Source organism: Ceratotherium simum, chromosome 1, assembly GCF_057802395.1.
Source record: "Ceratotherium simum simum isolate JZ-2026a chromosome 1, ASM5780239v1, whole genome shotgun sequence".
Lineage (NCBI taxonomy): Eukaryota > Metazoa > Chordata > Mammalia > Perissodactyla > Rhinocerotidae > Ceratotherium > Ceratotherium simum.
The window spans coordinates 52,968,177-52,991,385 of NC_141900.1; the positions used below are offsets into that span (position 1 = coordinate 52,968,177).

Below are 23,209 nucleotides of genomic sequence, written 5' to 3' on the forward strand. Positions count from 1 at the left end.
ACATTCTCTCTAATCTCCAACACTGAAAAGAAGGCATAGACTGAAGAGACACTTTAAACTGAAGAGATCCTCCTATAAAAAATGTTTTGGAATTTGGTAGACTTACTCTTTTTCTCCATTTTGGGTAATTACCTATTCTGTAATCCTAGTGTTAAGGGTAACACCTCAGTCCTCTTATCCAAGGCTAAATAAATGTCTCTTCCTAAGTGAAAGACCACTTCCAAGCAGCACACAATAAATTCTAAATATACCTCATCTTCTGTTATGACATATGGCATTGGGAACTATGAAAAATGAGCTAATTTTAAGGCACAGCTTTGAATAGATAACATTTCTTATAATGGCTTCTATCCTATTGAACTTCAAACGGAGGTATTTCAGGAGCAAATGTCAAGGCAATGTTGGGGAAATCTGTAGAAAGAAAAGAGAGGAAATATCTAACCATAAGGTCATGTGAATGCACAATTTTTATTGAACTTGTAGCTCCAGAAGCTTTGGGATTTTGCTATAATATCATATTTACATTGATAAAGTGAAACATTTATGTTTGGACCATTAAATTTACAAATATATAGTTGTCTAAAAAAACAAAATAATTTTTAAATATTTAGGATGGTACTCTTTTATATTCTGAATTAAATGTGGCTATACAATCTCTTTTGATTAGCAAAGGAGAAAGAGCCTTGAAGTGGGAATCCAAAGACTTATGTTTTAATCCAATATCTGATACTAACTAGAAAGTATGATCAGGCAAAATATTTAATTTCTCTGGGCCTCATATGTAAAACTAAAGGATCGGACTATTTGATTTTTAAGGTTCCTTTAAACATTAAAATTCTATGATCCAAGACAGAAAACATTTAGATAATAATCACTCTACTCAAGGCAAACACCACCTAAAACTCTGTCGTGTCACTCCAACCCTCATCCGTAAAAGGTGGGTGGGGACTCTAGAATTCACTTTCTTAGGTTGTAATGAGGCACCCCAACACCCCCACTGTTGTGATATCAGGGACAGCCCAGTAGAGAGCTGGGACTTTCATCCTTGCTGCTAGTAATAAGCTCTCATTCTAAGCCTCAGTGTCAGTTCAGACCAAGTAGGGAGCCTGGACTTCTATTCCCACCCGGAAGTGATAAGGCATCCCTTCCCCTCTGCTCTGGGGCGTATCACAGAGGAGCCCTAATGGAAAATCAGGACTTTCAAAATAGCTAAGACCACCTATCAGTTATGAGGAGTTTCTCTTCCTGTGTCAATGGAGGATGAGTGGGGAATGTGAACTTCTACCATCACCTAACAATAATGATGTAGTGCTCCCTCTTCCCTTGCCAGAACAGTGTCAGAGAAAGGTAGCTAAAACAGAAGGTTTAAATGAGATCCAGAATCTCAGAACATAATACAAAAATGTCCTAGTTGCAATAGCAAATCATTCATCATACCAAGAACGAGGAAGATCTCAGACTGAATGAAAAGAGATAATCAAAAGATACCAACACCGGGGCTGGCCCGGTGTCATAGTAGTTAAGTTCTTGCACTCCAATTTGGCAGCCTGGGGTTCGCAGTTTCAGATCTGGGGTGCAGACCTACGCGCCACTTATCAAGCCATGCTGTGGCAGGCGTCCCACATATAGTAGAGGAAGATGGGCACAGATGTTAGCTCAGGGCTAATCTTCCTCACATATACACACACAAAAAGAAGATACCAACACCAAGATGACCTGGATGTTAGAATTATCTGGGGCCCGTCCTGCGGCTCAGTGGTTAAGTGTGCACGCTCCGCTATTGGCGGCCTGGGTTTGGATCCCGGGCACGCACCCACGTACCGCTTCTCCGGCCATGCTGAGGCCGCGGCCCACATACAGCAACTAGAAGGATGTGCAACTATGACATACAACTATCTACTGGGGCTTTGGGGGAAAAAAAAGGAGGAGGATTGGAAATAGATGTTAGCTCAGAGCCGGTCTTCCTCAGCAAAAAGAGGCAGATTGGCATGGATGTTAGCTCAGGGCTGATCTTCCTCACAAAAAAAAAAAAAGAAGAAGAAGAAGAAGAAGAAGAAAAAAAAGGAATTATCTGACAAATATCTTAAAAGAACCATCATAAAAATACTTCGATGAACAACTAAAAGTGTACTTGTAACAAATGAAAAATTAGAAAGTCTTAGCAAAGAAATAGATGATATAAGGAAGAACCAAATGGAGGGGCCAGGCTGGTGGCGCAGCGGTTGAATGTGCGTGCTCTGCTGCGGCAGCCCGAGGGTTCACTGGTTGGGATCCCGGTTGCGCACCGATGCACCCCTCATCAAGCCATGCTGTGACCTTGTCCCGTGTAAAGTAAAGGAGGATGGGCATGGGTGTTAGCCCAGGCCCAATCTTCCTTGGCAAAAAGAGGAGGATTGGCATCAGATGTTAGCTCAGGGCTGGTGTTCCTCAAAACAAAAAAAGAACCAAATGGAAATTTTAGAACTGTAAAAAAGCAATAACCAAAATTAAAAGGCTAATGGATGGGCTCAAAAGCAGAATGGAAGGGACAAAGGAAAAGAATAGCTGCAATTGAAATTACTCAATCAGAGTAACCAGAGATTAAAAAATGAAACATAAATGAACAGAGCCTCAGGGACCTGGGAGATTATAACAAAAGATCTAGTATTCATGTCATTGGGGTCCTTGAAGGAGGAGAGAAAGAGGGCCGAGCTGAAAAAATGCTCAAGGAAATAATGGCTAAAAAACTTCTCAAATTTGGCAAGAGATATAAACCTACAGATTTAGGACACTGAAAGATCCCCAAAGAAATCAATGCCAAAGCACATCAAAATTAAACTACTGAAAATTAAAGACAAAGAAGGCCTGAAAGCAGGCCTTAAATACAACACCTCATGTATAGGAGAAAAACGATTGGAATGACAGATTTCTTATTAGAATCCACGGAGACTACAAGGAAGTGGCACAATATCTTTTAGGTGCTGTAGGAAAAGAATTGTCAACTCAATCCTACAAAAAAGAATATGTCTTTCAGCAATGAAGGGGAAATCAAGAGGAAGGAAAATCAAGAGAATTTGTCCCAGGAGACCTACTCTAAAAGAATGGCTAAAGGAATTTCTCTAAACAGAAAGGAAACAATATAAGGAGGAACCTTAGAATATCAGGAAGGAAGAAAAAAGCATAATAAGCAAAAATATCAGTAAATACAATAAGCTTTTATTCTCCTCTTGAGTTTTCAAAATTGTGTTTGATGGTTGAAGCAAAAATTATAACTGTCAGATGTTCTAAACATATGCAGAGGAAATAGTTAAGACAATTATGTTATAAATGGGTGAGGGTAATAAGACACAAAGGGAGCTAAGGTTTCTATACTTCACTTGAATTGGTAAAATGAGGCCATCAATAAACTGTGATGTTATGTATATATAATGTAATACTTAAAGCAACCACTAAGAAACTGATATAAGGAGGTATACTCAAAATACTAGAGATAAAGCAAAAAAGAATCCCAAAAAATGTTTAAGTAACTCACGAAGGGCATGAAAAAGAAAACAGAGAAATGAAAAACAGAAGAAAGAAACAAAAATAAGATGACAAACTAAAGCCCTAATATATCAATAATAACACTAAATGTAAATGATATAAATATACCAATTTAAAAATGAAGATCGGCAGATTGGATTGAAAAACATGACCCAACTATATGCTGTTGACAATAAAATCACTTCAAATATAATGATATAGGCAGGTAGAAAGTAAAAGGTTGGAAAAATATATATCATGGAAATATTAATCAAAGGAAAGCAGGAGTGGCTATATTAATATCAGATAAACTTCAGAAGAAAGAAAATTACCAGAGACAGAGAGGGACGTTATATAATTATAAAAGGACCCATCCACAGACATAGAAATCTTAAATATGTATGCACTAGACAATAGAATTTCAAAATACGGTAGGAAAAAACTCACAGAACTGAAAAGAGAATGACACAAATCCACAATTATAGTAGATCTGGGGTTTGACAATGAATTCCTAGACTTGACACAAAAAACAGAATCCATAAAAGGAAACTCTGATAAATTGGACTTCATCAAAATTTAAAATATTTCTTCTGCAAAAGATCCTGTTCAAAACATGAAAAGATAAGCTACAGGCTATAAGTCCAAGATCAGGGGGCCAACTTCGTGGGTTTCTGGTGAAGACTCTCTTCCCTTGTAGCTTGTAGACAGCCACCTTCTCACTGTAGCCTCACATGACAGAGAGGGAGAGATAGATCTTTTCCTCTTATCACATCACGAGGGCCCCACCCTCATGACTTCATCTAACCTGTTACTTCCCAAAAGCCCCATTTCCAAATACCATCACACAGGGTTAGGGCTTCAACATGTGAATTTGTGGGGGGCCGGGGGGGGGGCAACACACAAACATTCAGTTCCTGGCAAAGGAGGAATACTAAAAACCCTAAAATTAGGAAATATGTAGTTGAATACTTACTTGCTTATACAATTTCATATTAACCTCCAGGATATGTAAGGAGACCTGACTGTTTTAGAGTTCAGTTGGAATTGGGAAGGAGTTTAAAAGAATTGCAATAACCCCTCTGGTCTTTTCGATGAGAATGATCAACAACATTGTTTGATTTTGTTTGTTTGAATAAGTGTGTCTGTTTATGGATAATGTTATGATCTCCTCGAATGAATGTCTTCTACGTAAATAGACCTGAAATCCATACTGTTCAAAACTGTCTATTGGTTTAGATTATTCCACATTGCACTGTTTGTAAGGTATTAAAAGATGCTGATCCCTTTGCAGATCTGCAGCCCCAGCTACATATTAGATGAGTTTCCAATGAAGCTGTCTAGGGAGCTGGGCCCTAGATAAATAAATATAGAGAAAAAAATACTAGGTAAAATATTGAGAAAGAATACACTCACCTATGTTTATGGAAATATGATCGCTATTTTTTAGGGTTAATTCTCTTCCACCTTTTTTTTTTTTTAAGAAAGGAACTTAAGAAAATAACTGTGGCCTGGTGCCGGCTGCACATTGGATACAGATGGGAATTCCCAAGTAACTTGTGCTGTTACTGCAAAAACCACAGACAATCCATGTCTAAAAATTTAAAGGGAATCTTTAATCTATTTAAAGAATTTGAGGTTTGAAATAATTCCACAGCAAACAAAATTTGCAATGAGCAGTTAGGAATAGTCCTGGTGAGTGAAGCTGTAAACATTCAGAAAGGGGGTAAGAGAAGAAAAAAATAACGAGGAAACGAAGAATATTCTTTGGGAAATGAACATGAAGAAATTGTAAACATTTCAGAATTATGGGAGGTCAGAGAATGCAGAGTGATCAATATAAATATTGACAGAGTCTATAATTAGTGAGGAAAAGTTGATAAATGTGTTTTTAAATTCACTATCTGCTATTTTACAGATATGTATATATTTTATGTGACATCTCTACCTTCTAATAGCATCATATGGGCGATTTCGATTTAACATATGAATTTTGGGGAGACACAAACATTCAGTCTACAGCACAGTACATAGAAATAAAGAAAGGAATATGCATACGTACATATGGCCATTTTTCTCACACAAAGGTAAAACGTAATAGAAAATTTTTGCCGCTTGCTTTTTTCCCTCTAATGTACATATCCTTGAAATCCCTCAATATCAGTTAATAGAGATATTCACTCTTTTTACAGGTTGATAGTCCTCCATTGTATGAAAGTACCATAGTTTATTCAACCACTCTCCTAGCCTATGTGTGGGCATTTAGGCAGTTTCCAGCATTTTGATATTGCAAATAATGCTGCAATGAATAACTTTGCTCATATGTTTTTGCATTTTGGTGGTTGTATCTTTAGGTTAAATTACTAAAAATGGAATTGCTGGAAAAAAAATTAAATATGAGCATCTTTTCATATATTTAATGGTCATTTGCATACCTTTCCCTGTAAATTGTCTGTTTGTTTTTTGTACCTTTTCTTAATGGATTTTGGCTTTTTTATCTCTCGATTTTCTAAGAGTTCTTTACCATTGGTTCTAAGAGTAAGTTTGCTTCACAGTGGCATATTGTAAAAAATTCCCAAGCAACATTATATTAAAAATTAAGGGAGAGAAGTCAAGGTGGCGGTGTAAGCAGACTCTGAACTCACCTCCTCCCCCGGACATAGCCAATTTACAACTACTCGTGGAAAAATTACCCCTGAGACAGAACTGAAAGCTGGATAAGAGGAACTCCTGCAACAAAGGACAATCCTAATTGAGGTGGAAGAAGCAGAAACTCCCTTCAGGAGAGAAAAAACACCGCCTTCACCAGCCGCCATCTTCATGACCGCCCAGGAACAGCCCAGAGGTCCACAGCCCTCCCTGGAGGAGCGGGGCCCTGAGCTGGGGAGCGCCCCCACTGTAGGCATTTTTTGGACCCAGCACAATCGAGACAAGTGGCATAATATCTGACTTTGCCTGCTACTAAAACACTGGGGAGTATCCCCAGAAAAGCTGGTTCACAAAGAAATTAAAACCAGCTCTTAAAGGGCCCATGCGCAAACTCACCCATTTCAGAAAGCAACCTAAAATCACCAGAAAGAAAGGTGCACAGTGCTTTGGTGAAAAGAGACTCACCTAATGGAGCCTGAGTGCATCTTGGTGAGAGGTGAGACCTCTCCAGGGACTGGGACATTGGTGGCGGCCATTGTTGTGGCCTGGTGTGGGCGTGCAGACACAGATGCCATTGGAGATCTCCCTGGGGCCTGCTAGCCCAGGTCTGCCCCACCCACTAGAGCACCAATTTAATCCAGCTCAGCCAGGGTGGGCAGCCCACCCTAGAGACTGGCCCCACCCAACAACAAGCCCTCAGGCAACTTGTGGGCCTGCATAGATTGGTGAATGGAGTCTCTGCAGCCTGGCAACTGAGCCCACTTCAGTGGGGCAGGGCGTGCACAAGGAGCTGGTGCAGAGTGTGGGGCAGTGGTGGAGTGTGTGGGGCTCCCGCCGTGGAGAGACTGGGTTCACTTCAGGAGGTCAGGGCACACACACGGGGCAGGACTGTGTTGACTGTGTGTGTGGACCTGTGGGCGGCAGGGCTTGTCAGTTGCAGAAGACTTGTGCTTCTCAAAAACCCACATAGGGGGTTTGCCCCACCTTCCAAAGCCTGAAACAACTGGGTGCTCCAGTGCCTGAGGCCAGCCCCACCCAGCTGCAATCCTCAGAGAGCTGACAAGAGACCTAAAGGCTGGAGGCTTAAGCCCCTGAGACTAACAACCTGCCACGCTGGGGGCCTACTCACTTAAAAGAAATACTGCAACACAAATGTGGTATTAGAACTTGCAGCCAACTGTGCTGGGGCTCCCTACACCTGATAAAGAGGCTGAAGGGCCCACAACAACTACAAGCTGCTGAGCATTACAACAGCTGGCCAGGAGCATAACTCAGCCTCCCTGGGCGCCTACAGGGAGAGCAAACAGGCCACAACAGAAGGGCACATCTAGCCCACATAGGGGTTACCCCTGGAACATTGAGAACTGAGGGAAGCACACTGCAGGTCTCCTATGGCATCACTTATATAAGGTCACCTATCCAAGAGCAGGAGACGTAGCTGACCTACCTAATACGTAGACACAAGCACAGGGAAAGAGGCAAAATGAGGAGGCAAAGGAATACATTCCAAGTAAGGGAACAGGACAAAACCACAGAAAAGGAACTAAGTGAAACAGAACTGAGCAACTTACCTGATAGAGAAGGCAAACAAAGAGTGTTAAGGATGCTCACTGATCTGGGGAGAAGAATAGATGAACTCAGTGAGAATGTCAACAAAGAAATGGAAGATATAAAAGAGAACCAATCAGAAATGAAGAATAGAATACTGGAAATGAAAAATTCACTAGAGGGACTCAAAAGCAGAATAGAGGATATAGAAGAACGGATGGGCGACCTGGACAAAAGACCAGAAGAAATTACTCAAGCTGAACAGGTAAAAGAGAAAAGAATTAAAAAGAGTGAGGACAGTCTAAGGGACCTCTGGGACAACATCAAGCACACTAACATCCGTGTTATAGGTGTCCCGGAAGGAGAAGAGCGAGACAAAGGGGCAGAGAATCTATTTCAAGAAATAATGGATGAAAACTTCCCTAACATAAGGAAGGAAACAGACATCCAGGTACAGGGAATCACAGAGAGCCCCAAACAAGATAAACCCAAAGAGGCCCACATCAAGACACATCATAATCAAAATGTCCAGAATTAAAGATACAGAGAGAATCTTAAAAGCCTCAAGAGAAAGACAAGTTACGTAGAAAGGAAACCCCATAAGGCTATCAGCTGACTTCTCAGTGGAAACCTTACAGGCTAGAAGAGAATGGCACGATATATTTAAAGTGCTAAAAGGAAAAAACTTACAGCCAAGAATACTCTCCCAGCAAAGTTAGCATTCAAAATGGAAGGAGAGATAAAAAATTTCCAGACAAGCAAAAATTAAAGGTGTTTGTCAACAGGAAACCAGTGCTACAAGAAATGTTAAAGAGACTGATTTAAAGAGAAAAAAGAAGACAGCAAATAGGAAAAATTATCTATTTCCATGATAAGAGGGTAATGGATACAAATGCACAAAAAAGAGGTTGGATATGATATCAAAAACATAAAATGAGGGAGCAGGGGAGATAAGAGTAGAGCTTTCAGATAGAGGTCAAGCTAAAGAGACCATCAATTCTGTATAGAAGGAGAAAGGAACAGAGAAGGACTCCTAAAACACTGAGGAAAAAAAAAAGTTAAAAAATGGCAGTAATTACATACTTATCAATAGTTACTTTAAGTGTCAATGGACTAAATGCTCCAATTAAAAGGCATAGGGTGGCTGACTGGATAAAAAAAAACAAGACCCATATATATGCTGCATACAAGAGACACACTTCAGACCTAAAGACACTCACAAACTGAAAGCGAAGGGATGGAAAAAGAGACTCCATGCAAATGGCAATGAAAAGAAAGCTGGGGTAGCAATACTCATATCAGACAAAATAGACTTTAAAACAAAAACTGTAAAAAGAGACAAAGAAGGGCATTACATGATGATCAAGGGAACAATCCAACAAGAGGATATAACACTTATAAATATCTACACACCCAATGTAGGTGCACCTAAATATATAAAGCAATTATTAACAGACATAAAAAGAGAAATAGACAGTAACACAATAATAGTAGGAGACTTTAACACTCCACTTACACCAACGGATAGATCATCCATACAGAAGATCAATAAGGAAACATCGGCCTTAAGTGACACACTAGAACAGATGGACCTAGTAGATATATACAGAGCATTCCATCCAAAAACCGAAGAATACACGTTCTTTTTAAATGCACATGGAACATCCTCCAGGACTGATCACATATTAGGCCACAAAACAAGTCTCCATAAATTTAAGAAGATTGAAAAAATACCAAGCGTCTTTTCTGACCACAACAGTATGAAACTAGAAATCAACTATAGGAAGAAAAGCCACAAATACGTGGAGATTAAACAAAATGCTACTGAACAACGATTGGGTCAATGAAGAAATCAAAGGAGAAATCAAAACATACCTGGAGACAAATGAAAATGAAAATACGACATGCCAGAATTTACAGGATACAGCAAAAGCAGTTCTAAGAGGGAAGTTTATAGCAATACAGGCCTATGTCAACAAACAAGAAAAATCTCAAATAAACAATCTAAAAATGCACCTAAAGGAACTGGAAAAAGAAGAACAAACAAAGCCCAAAATCAGTAGAAGGAGGGAAATAATAAAAATCAGAGCAGAAATAAATGAAATAGAGACTAAAAAAACAATAGAAAAAATTAATAAAACCAAGAGCTGATTCTTTGAAAATATAAACAAAATTCACAAACCTTTAGCTAGACTCCCAAGAAAAAAAGAGAGAAGGTAGAAATAAGTAAAATCAGAAATGAAAGAGTAGAAATTACAATAGACACCTCAGAAATACAAAAGATTATAAGAGAATACTATGAAAGGCTATATGCCTACCAATTTGAGAAACTGGAAGAAATAGATAAATTCTTAGAATCATACAACCTTCCAAAACTGGATCAAGAAGAAATAGAGAATTTGAATAGACCAATCACCAGCAAGGAGATCAAAACAGTAATCAAAAATCTCCCCCAAAATAAAAGTCCAGGACCAGATGGCTTCCCTGGTGAATTCTACCAAACATTCAAAGAAGACTTAATACCTATCCTTCTCAAACTCTTCCAAAAAATTGAGGAAGGGGTAAGCTCCCTAACTCATTCTATGAAGCCAACATTACCCTGATACCAAAACCAGACAAGGACAACACCAATAAAGAAAATTACAGGCCAATATCACTGATGAATATCGATGCAAAAATCCTCAACAAAACACTTGCAAATTGCATACAACAATACGTTAAAAAGATTATACACCATGATCAAGTGGGATTTATTCCAGGTATGCAGGGATGGTTCAACATTCTCAAATCAATCAACGTAATACACCACATTAATAAAATGAAGAATAAAAATCACATGATCATCTCAATAGATGCTGAGAAAGCATTTGACAAGATACAGCATCCATTTATGATAAAAACTCTGAATAAAATGGGGATAGAAGGAAAGTACCTCAACATAATAAAGGCCATATATGACAAACCCAAAGCTAATATCATCCTCAATGGTGAAAGACTGAAAGCTATCCCTCTAAGAACAGGAATCAGACAAGGATGCCCACTGTCACCACTCCTATTTAACATAGTACTGGAAATCCTAGCCAGAGCAATGAGGCAAGAAAAAGAAATAAAAGGATCCAAATTGGAAAGGAAGAAGTGAAACTCTAACTATTTGCAGATGACATGATTTTATATATAGAAAACCCTAAAGAATCCTCAAAAAACTTTTAGAAGTAACAAACAAATACGGTAAAGTTGCAGGAAACAAAATCGACATACAAAAATCAGTTGCATTTCTATACACTAACAACAAAGTAGAAGAAAGAGAAATTAAGAATATAATCCCATTTACAATTGCAACAAAAAGAATAAAATACCTAGGAATAAACTTAACCAAAGAGGTGAAAGATCTGTAGACCTAAAACTATAAAACATTGCTGAAAGAAATTGAAGAAGACACAAAGCAATGGAAAGATATTCCGTGCTCTTGGATTGGAAGAATTAACATAGTTAAAATGTCCATACTTCCTAAAGCCATCTATAGATTCAATGCAATCCCTGTCAAAGTTCCAACAACACTTTTCACAGAAATAGAACAAAGAATCCTAAAATTTATATGGAACAACAAAAGACCCCCAAATAGCTAATGGAATCCTGAGAAAAAGGAACAAAGCTGGAAGTATCACACTCCCTGATTTCAAAATATACTACAAAGCTATAGTAACCAAAACAGCATGGTACTGGCACAAAAACAGACACACAGATCAATGGAATAGAATCAAAAGCCCAGAAATAAACCCACACATCTATGGACAGCTCATCTTTGACAAAGGAGCCAAGAACATACAATGGAGAAAAGAAAGTCTTTTCAACAAATGGTTTTGGGAAAACTGGATAGCCACATACAAAAAAATGAAAGTAGACCCTTACCTTACACCATACACAAAAATTAACTCCAAATGGATTAAAGACTTGAATGTAAGACCTGAAACTATGAAACTTCTAGAAGAAAACATAGGCAGTACGCTCTTCGACATCGGTCTTAGCAACATATTTTCAAGCACCATGTCTGACCAGGCAAGAGAAACAATAGAAAAAATAAACAAATGGGACTACATCAAACTAAAAAGCTTCTGCACAGCAACGGAAACCATCAACAAAACGAAAAGGCAACCTAACAATTGGGAGAAGATATTTGCAAACCAAAAATCGGATAAGGGGTTAATCTCCAAAATATATAAAGAAGCGATGCATTTCAACAACAAAAAAAGTAACAACCCAATTAAAAAATGGGCAAAAGACCTGAACAGACATTTCTCCAAAGAAGATATACAGATGGCCAACAGACACATGAAAAGATGTTCAACATCATTAACTATCAGGGAAATGCAAATCAAAACTACAATGAGATATCACCTCACGCCCGTCAGAATGGCTATAATTAACAAGACAGGAAACAACATGTGTTGGAGAGGATGTGGAGAGAAGGGAACTCACACACACTGCTGGTGGGAGTACAAACTGGTGCAGCCACTATGGAAAACAGTATGAAGACTCCTCAAAAAATTAAGGATAGAACTACCATGTGATCCAGCTATTCCACTGCTGGGTATTTATCCAAAGAACTTGAAAACACCAATGCGTAAAGATACATGTACCCCTGTGTTCATTGCAGCGTTATTCACAATACCCAAGACTTGGAAGCACCCTAAGTGCCCATCAAGGGACGAATGGATAAAGAAAATGTGGTACATATACACGATGGAATACTACTCAGCCATAAGAAACGATGAAATCCAGCCGTTTGTGACAACATGGATGGACATTGAGGGTATCATGCAAAATGAAATAAGTCAAAGGGACAAGGTTAAAAACCATATGATTTCCCTCATTAAGTAGTAGATAATAACAACAATAAACAAACACATAGAGACAGAGATTGGATTGGTGGTTACCAGAGGGGAAGGGGGAAGGGAGGATGGCGAAAGTGATAATTTGGCACAAGTGTGTGGTGATGGGTTGTAATCAGTATTTGGGTGGTGAACATGATGTAATCTATGCAGAAATAGAAGTATAATGATGTACACCTGAAATTTATACAGTGTTATAAACCAATGTTACTGCAATAAACAAAAAATTTAAAAAAAATTAAGGATAAAATTTGTAGACCCCTTCCTTCTTTTAAAAAAGAAAAAACAAATAGAAGGCCATCCGTAGAATAATAATACTCTCTATTAATTGCTTTCCAATCCAGCTTGTTATGTAGAAGAGAAAAAACAGGAGTTCCCCAGCCCTCAGAGAATTGCACCTAACCCTACATAAGCCTACTGGAACATGTTCTATGTTTGACTATCATCTTTCTCATATGATGAGAAACAAATATACAATTAAGCAGTTTTATTCAAAATAATCTGTATGGAATGTTTAAAATAGAAATCAACCCAGCAGGGTCATATATTACATGTTTGTAAAGTGTTATGTTCAAACATTAGCAATTTATTACCCCTGCCTAACTACTATTACATTGTTCTGAAACCTTTTAATTATTATTTCTCCTTTTTTCTCTTTTGCTACTATTCAGATTCATCCCCTTCTGATTTATAATTAAATAAGTTGCTTCTTGACATACATAATTACTCAAGTCTGCAACCTGAGACAGAATTTCTTTCAAGAAGAATCAGATTAATCTCAACTAATGAGTCATTCAGTTTCATTTCTATTGCCAAGTGCATATTATCTTTTATTCAATATGATATGCTGAATCCAGAAACTTCCCTGAAGGCCAAAATATCGTTTCTCTTTCTCCATACTCTTTCTCCAGAGAACCCACGCATTTCTGTTCACTCACCTCAACCCTGATCCACATGCCTGCTATTTCCATTCCAGTCGTTTCTGCGAGCTGCCAATCACACTGCACTTGGCCAGAAGGCTTGGGGCTTTTCAGTTTGTACAGCCAAATATCCAGAGACTGTGTTCACTCCACCCAACACTTTTGGATTTTGATTTCAGCATTATTTTTCACAGACTTCCAGAAATGAAATGTGGCTTTACCAAATCCCCATGCCACCTGGCTCTTGCTACTTATTTATATTTTGCATTTTCCCAGCTACAACATAGCAGCCAATCTAAGAGGAGATAGCAGAGACCCTTGGGGATGCAGTGAGTTTCACAATGAACACGTGCTGCCTGATGGCTGGCCAGGGGCCTTATTTCCTGAAAATTTTACTGTTTTGTGTTTCCTTCAAAGCCCCCTCAGCAAGAGCTTTTCTTTTGGATTTCAGTGGTAAGGGATGATAGAATGATGACAGGTTGGCGTGATGCAGCTTTTACTAATTGAATAGAAAGAAACTTAAAGACTTTAGAGAAAATGTCTAGAAATAGCTAAAGATCATCTTCTTTGAGAATTCTTGAGTGGTTCAATCAAGGGAGTGTAAACCGCCTTTGGTGGATGGTTACACCATCCTATTTGCTTCTCACGGTAACGTTCTTATTTCATCTCAGAATTGAAGTGAAGTTTTTGGAATTAGCAGATAACTATGTTTTATTATCTCACATTTAATGATGCTTATTTTTAAGATATACAAATACCAGTCAATTTGACCAAAAGGGTTAAAAAATACCTTATTTCATTTCATCCTATGTCTATTTCATCATAGACAATTTGTTGTTTGTGCCCCATGAATTAAAAAAATCATTTCATTTCTTGAATCCATTCCCCTAAAATGGGGGATTTATTATTAATTAAAACTATGTTTTCCTGCACCTAGAGGGTAGTTTTTGCTGCCATTTTTTTAAACAGGTGTTTAAATCATCACGGATACCAAATGAGGACAGCCTTGTAACATCCTCCCCATACAAACTGAGAAATCAGAATTACAGCACACTAACTCGCAGTAGTGCACACTTGACACAGTTTTCTCTTCTGCATCTAGACTGAAATATACCCTGCATATTTCTCATGTGGACACAGGAAGGTAAGCCTGCAGGCCATATCATGATGACATCCATGGGTTTTCTGAGTCTTGATGGAGTTATCACAGTAGCCTAGTATTTGGCCCTCAGCTTTCTGTGTCCAAGATTTCAATATGCCAATTCTACAATGAGGTCTTGGGAAATGTATGAGTCTGATTATGTATGTATCAAAATATTTATAAATTTATTTATAAGGCAAATTTCAGATATATGTATTTATTCTGGAACACATCTTTCCAGTAATCAAAAAGATCATTTCTTCCATACAACGTACCCCACTTCTAATATCAAAGTATTTGGAAATCAAATTAGCAAGCAGAGATTGTTTGGGGAGTGTGAGATCATACAGAAAGACTGGAGTGGGATTGAAGGCTTCTTCATTAAGCCCTTTGAACATTGTTGCTCCACAGATTACTTCCTTCTGAGGACCAGAATATGTTACTTGAATCTTCCAAATACAATCAATCTCTCTTGCATACTCTTTTGTTCTCTCACTCTTTCTTGCTCTCTCTTTTTATTCTCTTCCTTCTAAAATTGTTCTGATAACCATTAGTACATTTTTTTTCTGGCAAGCTCTCATTGTCTCATATTCCATTATATCTGCCTTTCATTTTCATTACAATAACACCTTTCTTCATGTCAACATACTTTCATACTATGTTACAATTCACACGGGTATAGATTTTTCTTAAAATTCCTCAGCAGAGTTACGATTTCCTATTTTACAAAAGATTAAATCTACCAATAAACCATTTTCAAACGCTTTTTTTTTTTTTTTTGCCTTGAGTAATTTTGGAGAAGGAATCCCATCCATCCATGGTATACACTTTCTATTTAGCTTCTGTCACAATTGCTAACATTTCCTTTGGGAGCCCATCTATCTTTTAGGACTTAAAATCTTATACATCCCCTAAACATTTTTCCCCAAACGGCTCTTTTATAAGAGTCATGGAAATTAGAAGTGCCATCTGCAGTGAAACTACATGGGAAAATGAACTGGCTTTGGCTACGTTAGCCATAACCAACAATTATATCCAAGAAGGAATAGATCAGAGGGGCAACGTTGAGTGCAGTTCGGAATTTGGGTTCTCTTGTTAGAGATTTGGGTTTGAACCACAGCTCCACTGTTCCTTCAGCTGTGGAACCATGGGACAGTTCCCTCTCTTAGCTTTAGTTTTCTTATCTGTAAAATGTAGACGATAAAGCTCCCTCCTCCTCCTACTCTCGCTGTCCCACACTACCACTAGGATTGTTGTAAGGCTTTGATGAGAAAAACATGAAATGCTGAGCACAGTGACTAGCAGGAGTAGGTCGTCGACCAATGTTGGCCAATGTGTTAACATCTGAAACAGCATAAGGATGCTGGGATGGATTGTCTGCTACCAACTCAGCATGATAACCATACCCTTCTAAGTTCTGGGAAATTACATTCCTCAAACTCCCCTTTCCTATTTCATTCTAGGTAGAATTTCCCTTTGAGAGGAAGTTGCATGATGTTTGGACAGCAGAAGAGAAGTTGAAGTCATTATTCTCTGGATGTGGTGGCAGCCAGACTTGTAGGCAGGCATGAGTCACAGTAGCATTTCATGAGCATATGAGAACCACCCACATCATTGCTGTAGACGGCAGAGGTCTTCACCAACTTCCCTGCCTTTCCAGCTTCAGTGTCCGTGATTTTCCATGGCAATTCTCTGATCTTTCCTCCCCAGCTCTTCCAACATCATGTAAAGCCTAATTTCTAAGTTAAACCTTTTATTCTTGGAATAGTTACAGTGGTTTTGTTTTCTTGACTGATCCCAGGCTGATAGAGATGGCTGTAGTCGGGTTCAGGAAGCTGCCAGAGAGTGGAACTCACCTGGCACAGGGCGACTGCTCCTGTCCTCCATTGAAAGGGCATATTTTTAGATTATTTGAATAATATATTATCCTCCACTAGACTGTGGCACAAAGACCAGTGCTTGGCACATAGTTGGAACTCAGTAAACATTTGTTGAAAGCCAGTATGCATATATGACTGCTTCTGTTTGCCCTACTACTCATTCACCTTATTCTCCAATGTGTTCTTTCTTCCTCTCCCACACTGCATATATATAAATTCCATGCACCACTTTAAAATATTTTCTAGAATTCAGAGTGAAAGAATTTGGAAATACTATGAGGTAATTCTTTGGTGTCTCTTCCCTATCTCCCTCCCACCCTTTCTTCTTTCGGAGGGTCAGGTCATATGCTATAGGAGCTGGGGATACTAACATGCACAAGCTCTCAGTCCTTCCTTAAGATAGATGGTGAGATCTAGTGGCAGAGAGTAGAAATGGACACACTGACATCTATCTACCTATCTGTTTGTCTATCTATCATGCTCAGAGTTATTAGAGATTATTATTATTTTATAACCAAATGAATAGTAAAGGATCCAGTAGCAATAGTGAGTTTGTCTTAGAGCAAATATTGACTAAGTTTTCAGCCCTCAAAATATTGAAAGATGTTATAAAAATTTAACAACTTAAACAAAAGTGGGGCAAATATGTGGAAAAGAGTACCCAGAGTGAGTACTTTGGAATAAGAATAACAATGATAATAATAATGTCTAATATTTATAGGGGTTACTAAGTACCATGAACTCTGATAAATGTGTTACCTATGGTATCTATATTAGTCTATACCCACAACAGTCATATGAAGGAGACATAAATTAATATATATTTTGCAGGTGAAGAAAATTGTGTTTTGAGGTGTTAAGTAGCTTTCCCAAGGTCATATAGCTAACATGTGGTGCAGCCAACATTCGAACCCAAAGGTGTCTATCTGAAGAGCCAGCATTCTTCCATAAAATAGAGCAGCACTGTTCAAAAAACACACTTGACAAAGAGGAAAATCATACCATTACCATTGATAACATAGAGTGTGGACCATAAGAAGCTGTGTGGAACAGGGTCTAGCAGAAGCCTGGAAACTATGCATTTAGGGGAATTGAGAATGAAGTTTAAATATATAAGAGATGATGTTAGCGGGTAAAGGCAAAGGTTCATATTGTCAGAGGTGGAAAAAAGGCTTCAATTAATATTTAACTGAAATACACCATAAATACGCTATCAAATGGATGATAATCTTCAACAGATCAGATCGCAGAGTTCCCAAAGGTTAGATTGGAGACTATTCTTTTATCCACTTTGAAATGTTTACTCTACAAATGTCTACAACTTTGGGACAATAAATCTAGACATACACAGATTAGCAACAAGGTTGCCCCTAGACAGAGAAGTTCAATTTAAGCTACAAGGACTGAGAGTCTAGAAGAGGAAAATTGGAGTTTTCTTATCAAAGAAAGTCATGCTGGGCAGGAAAAATAAAAGCAGATATTTACTTCACGTAGCATTTGAAATACCCATCTGAATTCTGTCTAGAATCTTTAGCTGGAGTTTTGAGTCTTCATGTGCTCCTCAGGCCTTGACTTCTCTACTTTTTCTGTCTGCCCTTGGTTTTACATGTGCCTTGTCACTCCTGGCTGTAGCCTCAGTCTATTAAATAGGAGATCTATTATATAGGCTCTATTATATAGGCATTATGGTGGAAAGAGTACCAGATTGAGAATCCTGAATTCCAGGCAAGACTCTATAGATTCGTTGATCTGGCTACAATTCATGAAACCTCAACTGAATTTGTTCTAAATCACAGGAGATAAATGACCCTAAGAACCCATTCAGTTCTAAAATTCTATTACTCTTTGCTGATCCTCATCCCTTAAGTTGTAAAATCCCTTTTCTACAGCACTCCTCCTCCCTCCTGGTCATCCTGAGTTGGTACTTCCTTTTCCTATACACATTGGCATGTGAACTTGTGGTCTCTGCCAAATAGGTTTTGTCAAGGTTAGAACATTTATTTACCTGAACACTTATATGTCAGCTCGGCTCTGAATTATTTTTTAAAAGTGCTATGACCATTGCACACTATGACAAATACATATTGAAGACTCAATATATAGTTGTTTAATTGACTGGAAACTGACAAGCAACTTCACTATCTCTTACAATGGAAAAAAAAGTACTCTGTCTCTAAGAATTGTTATTATCATTAGAAATGTTAGTGCAGCTTTATTTTACAGAGTAAATTGAAATGAGGGGAAGTTATGATTCTTGTCTAGGTCGCACCTCATGTCTTCTGATTCTAAATCTAATCTTCTTCCATCTATATCACATAACTGTTTTCTATAAAATGTATGTTTGAAATTAACAGTCCAACAAGTTGATTCTTTTTCCAAATCCCCATCCATTTATTTAACTATCATATGTTTTGTACTTATCCTGTGTCAGGCCCCATGCTTGGCACAGGCAATAGAAAGAAAAAGAAGCCAATGATTGCTTTAAGTTGGCTTATGAGGTGGTAGTGGGGTGCACGAGGGCAACAAAATGGCAATAACAATATAGTATGAGGAGTAGAATGATGAGCCAAGATACAATGTAGGGGCACCTAATCCAGACCAAACGGGACAGGGAGGGTGTTCTGGAGGTAATGAAAACTAAGCTAAGTCTTAAAGGGTAATAGAAATCAGCCAGGCACAGAAGGAAAGAATGGACATTTCAAGCAAATGAAGCAGCATACACAAAAGCAAAGAGAGGTGAAGGTGCCTCATCGTTGTTAGTGCCGTTGAGTTGATCCCTAGCAACGCTGTGTACAGCAAAGCTGAAACCTACCCGGTCTTTTTGCATCATCCTCTCACCTTCCAGTGCTATATTGGACAATGCTCCACTGCTGTTCATAGGGTTTTCACGGCCAATTATTTCTGAAGTGGGTGGTTAGGTCCTTCTCCCTAATCTGTCTTAGTCTGGAAGCTCCGCTGAAACCTGTCCACTATGAGTGAGCCTGCTGGTATTTTAAATACCACTGGCATAGCTTTCAGCATCACAACAACACACAGGTACCAAAGTATGACAACCAACAGAGGGGTGGTGTGGTTCCCTGACCAGAAAATGGGCTGCAGTGGTGAGAGCATGAATCTTAACCACTAGACCACCAGGCGTGGCTAAGGTGCCTTACGCCTTCAGAGAATAGCAAATAGTTCAGCTTCACTGGGACCAGGGGCATAAAGAAGACTCTACATAAGAATTCTTCTTTTGTAAAATAATTTAATAGGTTTATACTATACTTAAAGGGGACCTACAGTTAATCACAAAGTGAAAATAGTTTAAAAAAAAAAGGCGTGACAATAATATAAGGCTTGAAAGAACAAGATCAATCCCAGAAAGAAGGAAAATGAGACAGAGAAGCATGAAGCTAGCTTGACCTTTAGTTACTGGGAAGCAGAAGAAGGTCTCTCTGTGGTCCCCTCAGCACAAATCAAGTCAGCCAAGGTGAAAGTCACCTGAAGAAACAGACATAAGTCACTGTGTGCATTTATTTTCCCTACCACAATCCAGAAGGAGGACCAAATCAATTCAGAATCCATGGCTTTGCCTGTATGAGTGATAGCAGGTTGTTTTCAGTGGGCCAAGTCCAGCACTGTATTTATTCAGCGTTGAAATGTAGTGAGGGAACAGGGAATTGGTTGACTTCCAGAATTATGAAATAAAACATTTGGCTACAAAATTAACCAAATGAACAAATGTCTTTTGAGATTTGTTGTGGTAGCTGCATTTTGCATCAAGCCTACTCTGGAATGTACAGGATTTTCAACTTATATATTAATTTGCCTCAGCCAATGAAAATCATTAATGTCAGAATACATATGATATTGTATATTTTGAAATCCTCAATATTTTCCCTGAACCCCAACAGAAATCGATACCGGGATCACTGTAAAGGAGATTTCCTTTCAACACTGGCCATCTCGCCAGGGAGGTAAGTCTCTCAATTTTTTTTAATTCCCCAAAGCCAATATTAACACACACCCTGAAGTTCTATTCACTTAAATTCTATCAGTTTCCTTTCAGCTGAGGTTTAAGTTGACTATCCAACTAGACTTAATTAGGTTGTATTCTCTTAGCTCTGGATTTTATTACTATTCAATAAATGCCTGATAAAATGGGAAGGGCCCATCCACTCTATCAAAATCTCCAAATTGGGAAGGAATACATCAAGTTATTTTCAGTATTCTTTGCATTCCATTGTGAATTCTAAAGAAAAATTCTAAAATGCGATTTCAAATAAGAGCTATAAATTACCATCTTGTAGTAAAGCAACTTGTTGTTTTAGTATAGCAGAGAAATCACTGTGTTTAGGATCAGAAGACTTGTTTTTCCCCCTAGATCTGGAACTAACTACACTCTTTATATTGAACAAGTCAAACCTCCTTGTTCTTCAAATTCTTCCTGTATAAAATAAGGTGTATGGACTAGGTGCCTCTATGATTTCTTCCTATGATTTGCTGAATGTTTAAACAAATGTAGTTCATTCAAGGCTTCTGTTAAAAGAGAAATATATAGACAAAACATATCTTACCGTGAAGTCACAGCATCAAATCGTTTCTGAAGAGGCTTCATAATCACCCTAATAATGATAGCCACAACTATCATGATAAAGTAGTTGTCAAATGTCTACCTGCTCACATCACCATGCTAGACACTAAGATATATCAAATAAACTAAACAGATGTGGTCCTGGGTGGGCTCCTAGGAGCACAATAGATAAAAAGAGAAAATGGTTTCCCACATGTAACTTCTCCCTCAAAGGAACTATTCTTCAGGCTTTTCCTTCAACGTGATTCATGATGTGTAGTATTTTGTTCACTTCCAGGTTAAGAAAGAATAACCAAGAACAGAACTGACAAGTTTGTCAGTGCCACCTGCAGTTGGAACATTGACATAAATCCTGCCTCATTTTACAGGAAAATTTGATGGACACTGTCAGAAGAAAATCAATGAAGCCATCAAATATTGGGTACTTGTTAGATATAGTTTTCAGAGGAAGGAGAGTGGGAAGTATAAGATGAAAGTCAATGCCTTAGTGCATTTATACTCTAGGTAAGAAGAAAAGATGTGTGATTACAAATTAAAATTGACTCCAGAAATTAGTTAGCATTTTCTGATAATAGTTGAAGCTTATGTGCATAGAAATACGTACCAGTGAACACAAGACATAATGATTGACATAAACAGAAAATAGTCTATGAGCTGAACATGGAATGACCGCTAAGATCTTTCTAAAACTCATCTTGCCTTGAATGAGTTGCAAACATGGGATCTCCTTCCATTTATTTGTGTCTTCTTCAAATTCTTTCATCAAAATCTTACAGTTTTCAATATACAGATCTTTCCCCTCCTTGGTTAAATTTATTCCTAAGTATTTTATTCTTTTTGATGCTATTGTAAATGAAATTGTCTTTCCTTTTCAGTTAGTTTATTGTTAGTATGTTGAGATGCAACTAAGTTTTGTATATTTATTTTGTATCCTGCAACATAAATGAATTTGTTTATTAGTTCTAACAGTTTTTTGGTGGAGTCTTTAGGATTTTCTACATACAATATTATGTCATCTGCAAACAGAGACAATTTTACTTCTTCATTTTTGATGTGGATGCATTTTATTTCTTTTTATTCCTAATTGCTGTGGCAAGAAATTCCAGTACTATCTTGAATAAAACTTGTGAGAGTGGACACCCTTGTCTTTTTCTTGATCTTAGAAGAAAAACTTTCAGTATTTAACCATTGAGTATGATGTTAGCTGTGGGCTTGCCATATATGGCCTTTATTATGTTGAGGTATATTCCCTTTATACCCAGTTTATTGAGAGTTTTTTTAATAATGCAAGTAATCATTTCAATTCACTTATAATTAAAAAAGAATAACAACATATGACCATCTTAATTGATACAGAAAAAAATATTTGACAAAATCCAATATCCATTTCTGAAAAAACAAAAAACTCTCAGCAAATTAGGAACAGAATTGAACTTCTTCAAACCTGATAAAAGTTATCTATAGATGACATCATAATTAAAACTAAATTATTTTAGTTTTTTTTGTTGTTGTTGAGAGTTTTTATCATGAAAAGATGTTGAATTTTGTCAAATGCTTTTTATGTACCTATTTATATGACCATATGGTTTTTATCCTTCATTTTGTTAATATGGTACATCACATTTATTGATTTGCATATGTTGAACCATTCTTTAAGCCCAAGAATAAATCCCAGTTGATTACGGTGTAGGACTCTTTTAATTTACTTTTGAATTTTGTTTGCTAATATTTTGTTGAAGATTGTTGCATCTATGTTCATCAAGGATATTCACCTGTAATTTTCTTTGCTTATAGAGTCCTCGTCTTGCTTTGGTATCAGGGTAATGTTAGTCTCCTAAAGTGAGTTTTGAAGTGTTCCCTCCTCTTCAATTTTTTTTGAAAGAGTTTGGGAAGGATTGGTATTAATTCTTCTGTAAATGTCTGGTAGAATTTGCCAGTGAAGCCATCTGGTCCTGGACTTTTCTTTCTTGGGAGGTTTTTGATTACTAATCCAACCTTCTTACTAATAATTATTCTGTTCAGATCTTCTATTTCTTCATTATTCAGTCTTTGTAGGTTGTATGTTTCTAAGAATTTATCCCATTTGTTGGAGTATTCAATTTGTTGGAGTA

The 23,209-nt window shown here is 37.7% G+C and overlaps 1 long non-coding RNA gene across 2 annotated transcripts in view; it reads left to right on the top strand.

Moving 5' to 3' along the window:
* Window positions 1–21,932, top strand: part of LOC147918199 (uncharacterized) — a 129,083-nt gene extending 107,151 nt beyond the window's left edge. For both annotated transcript variants that reach the window (XR_015551542.1, XR_015551530.1), the window contains 2 exons: window positions 20,419–20,481; window positions 21,376–21,932. This is a non-coding gene — a long non-coding RNA (uncharacterized LOC147918199). The remainder of the gene's footprint in view (window positions 1–20,418; window positions 20,482–21,375) is intronic.
* The last annotated feature ends 1,277 nt before the right edge of the window (window positions 21,933–23,209 follow it).